We start from the raw sequence: 11,524 nt of genomic DNA, 5'->3' as shown, positions 1-11,524 counted from the left end.
TCAGTGGTGGCTTGTGCGTGGCACTAGGTCTCAAGGAGGGCTTGCTTCTTGGTGAGGCTTTGTTCTCTCCCTCCACAGTCCATGAATGGTGCTGACTCACAGTGAAAGTCTTGGGTCTGGCTCCAGAATCCATTTCCAGTTGAACGTTTCTTAAGTCATCACATAAATGATAACACTACATAATTATATTGTAGTTTTTGATAGAAAAATTTGGTAAATATAATAATACAATCAGATATGTAATCTTGACTGGGCCTAATTTAATAGGTGTATAGAGATTTTAGCACAACACAAAGAAGAAAAATTTCCTTCAAAGAGCATCTTCCCACTATTGAATATTTCATGTAAGTTAATGACAAGTACCATTTCTCAGTATATCTAATATTTTAATTGACACTAGTTATTGAAGTACTATATTTTATACTGTTGACTATAACTCTAACTCAAATTGGATACTTGGGTGAAATATATGTCATCTTTCATGATTTAAGCAGATTGGCATATATTTTCTTTTAAATGGAGATCCATATTAATCTTTGTCAAATTGGATCAAAAGCATTCTTGAAGGAGAATTCTTCTCATAAAATAGGTTAAAACTTCCCAGATATTGCTTAAGATAAGTTTGAATCAGAAGAAGAAAATTAAAAATGACTTCCTCAGTTGGCCACAGCTTATTAAACAGTGGCTTGTGAGGAAATCTATTTAAGATATGGCCCATGTGGCCCTGAGCTGCCACTCTTTCTTCTCCATCTCCCATCTCCACTCAATGAGAGACTGAGATGCAAGTGAAATATTAAACATTTTCTGTTTGAAAATCTTAGAAACTTTAAACATTTTGACCAGGATATTAATGAAACTATGTAAACACTCCAGATGGCATTAATCCATCCTCTCAGATACCATTCCAGGAGAAATACTGTATAGCAATGTGAACTTCCAATTCTAGATTTCATATGGATGAAACATTGGCAGAATTTTGACGTGTAAGTTTCTAAAATTTATTTTCGACCTTGCCATCGGTGTGCAGAGGAGCGGCTGGGTGGATCTGGGGCGCCTGCATCAGCCTCCCCGTGTGTCTGGAGGACTGTCAATATCTCAGCAAGCAGGGGAGGATCACAGGTTCCAGAGGCACCACAGCCTGTGGTGAGTGCTCAGCGCACTCTGCCCAAAACCCAGACTGTTTGGGACCCTCCAGGCTTCCAGGTGCAGTGAAGTGGAGAGGTGGGTTTGAGGCGTCTACATCTGTCTCTGCATCCCAGCTGTGCTTGGAGAGCTGTGGAGCTTCCAAAGGGCAGGTGGGCACACAATGACCCTGAGGCCCAGCTTATCTGGAACTGCAGAGTTCTGAACAGGCAGAGGAGGGCCATTGGTTCTGCAGGCCCAGTGGCATGGGGTAACAGGGTGCCAGAGTCTCAGGAGCTGCATCATAGAAGAGGATTTCCAACAGACCCTGAAGAAGCATTCAAATAACACTTGAAACACAGAAATATAGGAAAATGACAAAATGAAAGACGAAATTACAACCTCAAACCTCCAGCCCATCTCAAGAAACCCTAGGAGCAATGTATATAGAAGGAAATATACGCCATTTACCTCAAATGTTGGACACAATAGCTACTGAAATTAACAAGCAACTTCAGGAAGATTTAAAGAAATTCAAACTCGAAATAATCTCCCAGGTAAAAGAAGAAATGATAAAAGAAATGAAAGAGATTCTGAATATATCTAAAGAAAACACAGATAAAAAATTGGAGGAACTAAACCAAAAGATAGATTCCCTAGACGAGCAATATAAGAAACAAACAAAATACATAATGCAGATGCACAGAGATATACAGGAAATAAAAAACTCCACTGAAAGTTGTAAAAACTGCCTTAATGAAAGTGAAGATAGAATTTCAGACCTTGAAGACAGGATTGCAGCTAGTGAACAGGAAAGGAAAGATCTTTTAAAATTAACAAGGAATCAGGAAACAACAATTCAACAACTGCAAGATGATGCAAAGAAAAATAACATAAGAATGATAGGGATTAATGAAAAAGAAGGAGACAACATAAAGAATATCAAGAGGATATTTAGAGAAGTAATAGCTGAAAACCTCCCAAGCATGAGATCAGAACCGACATCAGGATCAGTGAAGCATATAGAAATCCAAATAGTCATAACCAAAATAAAACTACACCCAGACATATAATAATCACCATCCCAGAAATCCAACACAAGAATAGATTATTAAAAGCTGTCAGAGAAAAAAGACAGATCACTTATAAAAGAAAACCTATCAGAATCACAGTGGACTTCTCAGCAAAAAAATAAAGTCAAGAAGAGCATGGAGTGAAGTACTCCAGATCCTAAAGCAAAATGATTTCCAACCTAGACTGATGTATACTACAAAATTATCATTCAAAATTGATGGTGAAATACGATACTTCCATGACAAAGAACAGCTGAAGAACTTCATGAACTCCAAACCAACCCTGCAAAAAATATTGAAAGACAGTTTAGATACACAAAGGAAAAGACCACAAAGCAAAGCAGATAATTAAACAGAACAGAAAGATAAAGACGCAACAGCAGAGAGATAACATGTCAACAATAAGCCAGCATTTAACAGTAATAACCATTGATATAAGTGGTCTCCATGCACCAATCAAAAGAAACAGACTAGCAGAATGGATCAAGAAACAAAATCCAACCATATGCTGTTTACAGGAAACCCATCTAACCCAGAAGAATACTCACAGACTGAAAGTCAAAGGATGGGAAACAATACTTCATGCAGCAGGAATAAAAAAAAGGCAGGAGTAGCCATTCTGTTTGCAGACAACGTGAACTTTAAACCAACAATGACCATAAAGGACAAAGAAGGTCACTACATACTCATAGGGGGAAAACTCCAAGAGGAAGAGATAACTATTTCAAATGTACATGCACCAAACTCCAGAACACCCAGTTATATACAACAACTATTAACAGAAATGAACACTCAAACTATCAGTAATGCAATTTTAACAGGAGACCTTAATATGCCATTGACACCAAGGGACAGATCAACCAGACAGAAAATGAGCAAAGAAATAACAGAACTGAATCACACCTGCGAACAAATGGATTTGATAGACATATACAGAATGTTCCACCCAGCAACATCAGAATACACATTCTTCTCAGCAGTACATGGATCATTCTCTAAAATAGATCATATATTAGCTCACAGAACATATTTAAACAAATGCAAAAGATTTGAAATCATCCCTTGCATATTATTGTATCATAGCGCTCTGAAATTACAAATTAATGATAAAAGATACTTCAAAAATCCCGCAAACACATGGGAACTAAATAACACACTCGAGTAATCAGTGGGTCACAGAAGAAACTAAAGAAGAAATTAAAAATCTACTTAAAGAAAATGAAAATGCTGATACAACTTACTGGAATTTGTGGGATGCAATGAAATCCGTCCTCTGAGGAAAATTTATTGCACTGAGTTCCCACATCAGGAAAACAGAATGAATACAAATAAATAACTTGATGCTACACCTCAAACAGCTAGAAAAAGAAGAGCAAGTCAAGCCCAAAGCCAAAAGAAGAGAGGAAATTATAAAAATCAGACCAGAAATCAATGCAATAGAGACTAAGAAAACCATCCAAAGAATCAACGAATCAAAGAGTTGGTCCTTGAAAGAATAAATAAAATCGATAAGCCCCTAGCCAACCTTATTAAAAAAAGGGAAGAAAAAGCTCAAATTCAAGCAATAAGAAATGAAAAAGGTGAAATCACTACAGACCCAATAGAAATACAGAAGATCATCAACACCCATTTTGAAAACCCCTACTCTCAAAAGTTTGATAACACAGAAGAAATAGACAGATTCTTAGAAACATATGAATTACCAAAGCTGGATCAGGAGGATGTAAAACTGTTGAATAACCCAATCTCTGTTAATGAAATTGAAATATAATTAAGTCCTTACCCATCAAGAAGAGCCCAAGCCCAGATGGATTCACGGCAGAATTCTACAAGAAATACAAAGAAGACCGACACTCCTCAAACTATTCAATGAAATTGAAAGGGAAGCAATCGTTCCTAAGTCATTCCTGGAAGCAAATATTACTTTAGTAGCAAAACCTGAGAAAGACCCAACTAAAAAAGAGAACTATAGACCGATCTCCCTAATGAACACAGATGCAAAAATCCTCAATAAAATATTGGCAAATAGGATGCAGCAAATCATCAAGAAGATTATACACCATGATCAAGTGGGATTCATCCCAGGAATGCAAGGATGGTTCAACATACACAAATCAATAAATGTAATCCACCATATCAATAAAGCCAAAAATAAGAATCACATGATCATCTCTATAGATGCAGAAAAAGCCTTCGATAAGGTCCAACATTTATTCATGAGAAGAACTTTACAGAAAATTGGAATAGATGGTCTTTACCTCAATATAATAAAGGCCAGTTATGACAAACCAACAGCCAGTATCATACTAAATGACCAAAAATTGAAAGCCTTTACTTTAAAATCAGACACAAGACAAGGATGTCCTTTATCACCACTCCTATTTAATATAGTACTGGAAGTACTAGCCAGAGCAATTAGGCAAGAAAGAGAAATAAAAGGGGTAAAGATAGGAAAAGAAGAATTTAAATTATCATTGTTTGCAGATGACATGATACTCTACATAGAAGACCCCCTAAACTCCATTGAAGACTCTTAGATATAATAAATAAATTCAGTAATGTGGCTGGATACAAAATCAATACTCAGAAATCAATAGCATTCCTATACACGAACAACAAAATCAGAGAGAGGGAAATAAGAGAAACTGCACTCTTCACATTAGCAAGCAAAAAAATGAAAAATTTAGGAATTACTCTTACGAAAGAAGTGAAAGACTTATACAGTGAAAATTATAATACACTGAAAAAGAAAATTGAGGATGATCTCAGAAAATGGAAAGACATCCCTTGCTCATGGATAGGAAGAACAAACATTGTGAAGATGGCCATTCTCCCAAAAGTGTTGTAAAGATTCAATGCAATCCCAATAGAAATACTGTCAACACACCTTATAGATCTAGAGAAATCACTCCTAAATTTCATCTGGAATCAGAAGAGACCTAGAATAGCAAAGGCAGTTCTAAGCAGCAAAGATAAAGCAGGAGGCATCACAATACCTGACTTGAAGTTATACTACAAAGCAACAGTAGTATAATCAACATGGCATTGGAATCAAAACAGAGCTGAAGATCAATGGAATAGATTAGAAGATACAACCACAACTACAAACACACTCAACCACCTTATCTTTGATAAAGGAGCCAAGCATGTTCACTGGAAGAATGACAGTCTCTTTAATAAATGCTGCTGGAAAAACTGGCTCTCCATTTGCCAAAAACTAAATCTAGACCCATGTCTATCACCACGTACTAAATTAAAATCTCAATGGGTCAAAGATCTGAATATTAAAACAGAAACACTAAATCTATTGGAAGACAAATTGGGTAGAAACCTTGAAGACATAGGAGTAGGTAGAGAATTCATGAACAGGACTCAAACCACACGGGAAATACTTCCCAGAATCAATAGCTGGGTCCACTTCTTATTAAAAAGTTTCTGCATGTCAAAAGAAATCTCCAGCATGGTAAAAAGAAAACCCACAAACTGGGAAAAGATTTTAGTGAACTCTCTCTCAGACAAGGGACTCTTGTCTAAAACATATAAAGAATTTAAAAAACTCAGACCCCAAAAATTCAAAGATCCAATCCAAAAATGGGTATCTGAGATGAATACATACTTCTCAGATGAAGAAATGCAAATGGCAAATAAATACATGAAAAAATGTTCATCATCATTGGTCATTAGAGAAATGCAAATTAAAACCACACTGAGATACCATCTCACTCCTGAAAGAATGGCCAGGATTAAGAAAACCATCAACAATAAATGCTGGAGAGGCTGTGGGGAAAAAATAACTCTACTACATTGTTGGTGGGAGTGTAGACTGGTACAGCCTTTGTGGAGGTCTGTCTGGAGATTTCTCAAAAAGTTGGCATTGGAAATTCCATTTATTCCAGCTATTCCACTTCTAGGCATATTCCCAGAAGAACTGAAAGCATCATACCACAGCGATATATGTGCACCTATGTTTATAGCAGCACAATTTATAATTGCCAGATCTTGGAAACAACCCAACTGTCCATCAACTGAGGAATGGATAAAAAAGCTGTGGTATTTCTATACAATGGAGTATTGGTCAGCTATAAAGAAGGATCACATTGAGATATTTATCCATAAATGGGCACAGCTTGAGACCATACTCATAAGTGAAATAAATCATTCTCGCATGTGTGAATACCGAATAGTTTCCCTAATGTAAGTAATGATTCAAATATATAAAAATATGTGGTAATCATGATACCCCATTATGTGGCCTTGAAGCCTTATAACGTTTTCACTTATTAATTGGAAAGGCTTTATTCTGGGCTTCTTGATATGGAAATATTTGAAGCTATTGTATATGAAGTTTTATTCAAATATTTCAAGGAAAAAGACAGACACTATGGTAACTACTATTAAGTCGGGTTATTTGGTGGTGAAGCACTAGGTTGCTGAAACAGTCATGCTTTGACCTGTATTGTTATATTGTTATGTCCTGTTTTATCTCAATCTCTCCCTTATTCTTTAAAAAAATTATTTCGTTATTTCTTATGTTTGTTTTAATTAAGAGGAAAAATTTAAAAAATTAGCAGGATATATAATAGTAACTTTATTTGATTTTCTATTAACTTGTTTTGAAGTCTTGTAATATTCCCATGATCTTGTTTTGACTGATTAGACTCTGTTCCATTCTGTATGATAGTATCAAGTTTGAGGGTATAGGCAACTACTTTGAACGTAATAAGATTCACTAAGATGCCCATTCTGGTTTGACTATTGTCTCCTTTGGAATTCCTGTAATGTTTACAATGCCTAAGTTTTATTGGTCTTGTTCTCTACTGTTTTGTTCAACTTTATAATATCTAATGAGATAGACAATTCTTTTTGAGGAAACAAGAGACATCGTTGATAACCATTGTTGATAACCTTGTACTCTGTTTTACATCATGTGCTATGTCTATACTTGGTTTTGACTGACAACTTTGTTTTGCCATATTTCACTTTATTCTCTCCCCACCCAAAAAAGTAATTAGAACTAAGGAGTAATAAAACCCAAAATGTGTAAATTTTGCTGTAAAAGAGAGGGGGAAAAAAGAGCTCTAAAGGATACAACATCAAGTGTGTTTAGGGGTGTTAAATAGCTGACCATATTAATGTTTTTTGTTTGATCATTGAACACAACTGTTTGCAGTCTCACTGTTTGAATGTCCACTTTGTATTCTTTGATACTGTGATTTGAGCAACCATTTCTTAGACGATAATATGTAATCTATTAACTGGTGATTTCTTTTTTTTTTTTTTTTTTTTTTGTAGTTCTGTATTACGTGTACCATTAGACTGCTTTGTTTTGCTTTGTGTTTTTCTCTTTTTCCTTTTAAATAAAATTTTAAAAAAGAGACCTTTTATGTTAATGATTTTAAGTGTTATATATTGGTTTATTAGTGACATGTTATATTTCTGCTGTTGCATCTTTATCTTTCTGTTCTATTTAATTGTCTGCTTTGTTAAGTGGTTTTTTTCTTAAGTGTGTCTAGACTGTCTTTCAGTATTCTTTGCAGGATTGACTTGGTGATCATGAATTTCTTCAGCTGTTCTTTGTCATGAAAGTATCTTATTTCTCCATCAATTTTGAAGGGCAGTTTTTCAGGGTACATCAGTCTAGGTTGGAAATCATTTTCCTTTAGGGTCTGAAATACTTCACTCCATGCTCTTCTTGCCTTTATTGTTTGTGTTGAGAAGTCTGCTGTGATTATGATAGGTTTTCCTTTATAGGTGATCTGTCTTTTATCTCTGACAGCTTTTAATATTCTATTCTTTTGTTCGATTTCTAGGATGGTGATTATTATATATCTGGGTGTAGTTTTATTTTGGTTATGGCTATTTGGAGTTCTATATGCCTCATTGATCCTGATATCAGTTTCCAATTTCATGTTTGGGAAGTTTTCAGCAATTAATTCTCTAAATATCCTCTTGACATCCTTTGTTTTGTCTCCTTCTTTTTCATTTATCCCTATCAACCTGATGTTGTTTTTCTTTGCATCATCTTGTAGGTGTTGTATTGTTTTTTTTTTTTTGGTCTTTTTTGGTACCAGGGATCGAACTCATGACCGCACACTTGCAAGGAAGGCGCTTATGCCGCTGAGCTAAATCCCCAGCCCCTGTATTGTTATTTTTTGATTTCTTGTTACTTTTAAAAGATCTTTCCTTTCCTGTTCACTGGCTGCAATCTTGTCTTCGAGGTCTGAAATTCTATCTTCACATTCATTCAGGGGGTTTTTAGAACTTTCAATGTTGCTTTTGATTTCCTGTATATCTCTTTGCATCTGTTGTATATATTCTGTTTGTTTTTTATATTGTTCATCCAGAGTCTATCCTTTTGTTTAGTTCATCCAATTTTTTAGCTGTGTCTTCTTTAGATATGTTCAGCATCTCTTTCATTTCTTTTATTATTTCTTCTTTTACCTGATATATTATTTCTAGTTTGAATTCCTTCAAAGCTTCCCAGAGCTGCTTCTTTATTTCTGTTACTATTTTTTCAGGTATTTCAGGTATGTGGCATGTATTTTCTTCTACGTACATGGCTTCTAGGCTTTCTTGGGGGGATGGTTTGGTGTTTGAGATTGCATTTTGGTCTTTCATTTTGTCATTTCCCTATATTACTGTGTTTCAAGTGTTGTTTCAGAGTTTCCTCTGGTTGTGTTGTAAATTGACTCTTATGTCCTGGGCTCTTGGAACTCCTCTTTTAGTAGCTCCCTCCTTGGCAGCAGAGTCCCTGGATTAAAAGAGGCTTGCCAGGCTCCTCTCAGGTAGGCCTAAAGCTTCCTCAATTTGCAGTTTCAGGGCCATACCGGAGTCACCTCCGCTCAGCTGGATGTGCACCTTCCGGTCCCCCGAGGTGGTAGTGTGGGCCCTGGGCGGGAGCAGCGGCAACAGGGCTGGCCTCCCCTCAGCTGGATATGCACCTTCCAGTCCACAGCGGTGGTAGTTGGGCCCTGGGCGGGAGCGTTGGCAGCAGGGCTGGCCTCCCCTCAGCTGGATATGCACCTTCCGGTCCACAGCGGTGGTAGTTGGGCCCTGGGCGGGAGAGGTGGCAGCAGGGCTGGCCTCTGCTCAGCTGGATATGCACCTTCCGGTCCACAGCGGTGGTAGTTGGGCCCTGGGCGGGAGAGGTGGCAGCAGGGCTGGCCTCTGCTCAGCTGGATGTGCTCCTTCCAGTCCCCAGCGGTGGTAGTTGGGCCCTGAGCGGGAGAGGCAGCAGCAGGGCCCACCTCCGCTCCACTGGATGTGCACCTTCCAGTCCCCAGTGGTCCTAGTATGGGCCCCGGGCGAGAGAGGTGGCAGCAGGGCAGCCCATAAGTTTTTAACAACACTATGATGAGACTGGGTCTGCTGGTGTGGCTTGTAATCCTAGGAGTCTGGAAGGCTGAGTCAGGAGCATCACAAATTCAAGGTGAGCCTCAGCAATTTAGCCATTTATTAAGGCCCTGGCTCAAAACAAGAAAAGTGTTAAAAGGTGAAGACAAAGAAGCCAATGCAAAGCTCTGTATTCAAATCCTAGAAATTGAACAACAACAACAACAAAAACAACTTTGCAACTGACACCAGGACAGTAAATAAATTTTTACACTGACCTGGCCTTCTGGAGGGGAGTGTGCCCCTAGTGGCTTTAACCTTCCCACCTTTCTTGCAATTTGACTTCAAACAATCATCAAATTCCATGAGGGATCAAAGAAAAAGAGAATGTGCTTCAAAGACACCAAGCCTCAATCCTAGTGCCGAAGGCATTTGGAGTGATCTTCTGAAGTGCCTGCTGACCACAATTAGAAAAGCAGAGAATCTACTAAGAGTGTTAATGGGATTTTCAGCCCTACTGACTGTGAAAGAAGCTGCAGGGTAGCAAGGTGGCTTAACTAGAGTGATTCGTTCTACAAAGTGTCTGAAGACCAAAGCCAAACATTTTATTGCATGATTACACAACATTGCTACCAATTGCCAACTCAGGATAATATACACCTGTAATCCCAGCACTCTGGGAGAGCGAGGAATGATGAGGAAAGGTTTAAGCCTAGCCTGGGACCTTTAGAAAATTAGTGAGACCATGTCTTAAAATTTGTACCAAACCAAAGCTTTTACAAATGTATGAAAATAGTGATCTTTATGAAATCTCAGAAGTCACTGAACAAGGTACATTAATCACTATTAATCTATACTTATTTTATCTTTTTATAGACTTAAAAAGTGTATCTTTATATGATCCTTATTATTATTTCAAAATAAAAATAGTAATCCTTTGCTCAAATTCTGGTACTAAATATAAATTGAGGACAGAAACAAAAACCAGAATGATCAAAATCTCTTCATACTCAACTACCCAAATCCTAAGAGGATATATTCAGCAGCATATCTGCAGTCAAAAAGCCTTAAAAATTTGAAAGAGTACAAACACCAGGAAGCACATCAATGTCTCCATGATGATAAACCTTATGCTAGGTGTGCTGACTAAAGTACACATGCAAGACAACCTCACAATGATTTCTCACTATTTTTGACTTTTCATTTTTTTTGCTCTCTTTCTTCTTTCTTTTTTTCTTCAGACAGGGTTTTGCTATGCAGTTCAGTCTGGCCTTGATCTTCCCTTGTAGCCCTGGATGACCTAAAACTCACCACAAACTTTCTGCCTCAGCCTTTAGAGTCCTGGAATGACAGGTGTACACCAACATCCTTGATTGTGTTTTCCTCTTTAAATTTTCTCCAAAACAGAACTCATCAAAGTTTTTGATATTCTCGAAGTTCATTAGGTTGGTTATACAAAACCAAATCAAAAAGTACTGAAAACACCCTGAAGGACTTTCAAAATCCTCACCAACATACAACATAATATAACATAACAAACCATAATATAGTATAACATAATAACACAAAACAAAATAAAAAAGGAACCACATAACTCTCCTTAAAATATCTGCTTCCAAAAATACAGCAAGAATTTCTAAGTTATCCATACACCAGCAATATGATGCATTTTCTTTGAAATAAATGTTGGTATCCACTCAAATGCTTGTGTAAGAATGAGTGTGGCAGCGTCCTTTTGAAGTCGGACCCAAAAACATAAAAAATGGCCATCACAAGATGGATGACAGGTGCATGTGCTTGGTTCAGCCACATTATAGTGGGTGGTGGCAGCACAGAGAGAGCCCAGTATGGAAACACTGCTTCAAGGAGACCAACCAAAGAGTATTACAACTGAAAAGGCTCAGCACCATCACCTCTAGGAAAGGGAAACTACCCATCAGAGACACAAAGCCCATGGTCTGATTGGCATGGGAGGAAAGGAAGTGACAGCAGCAGCT

This window comes from Cavia porcellus, unplaced genomic scaffold (genome assembly GCF_034190915.1).
Source record: "Cavia porcellus strain 051 isolate PalLab524CR breed Dunkin Hartley unplaced genomic scaffold, mCavPor4.1 scaffold_42, whole genome shotgun sequence".
NCBI classification, from domain to species: domain Eukaryota; kingdom Metazoa; phylum Chordata; class Mammalia; order Rodentia; family Caviidae; genus Cavia; species Cavia porcellus.
The sequence above is the reverse complement of the archived record's forward strand: the minus strand, read 5'-3'. Positions refer to the sequence as shown.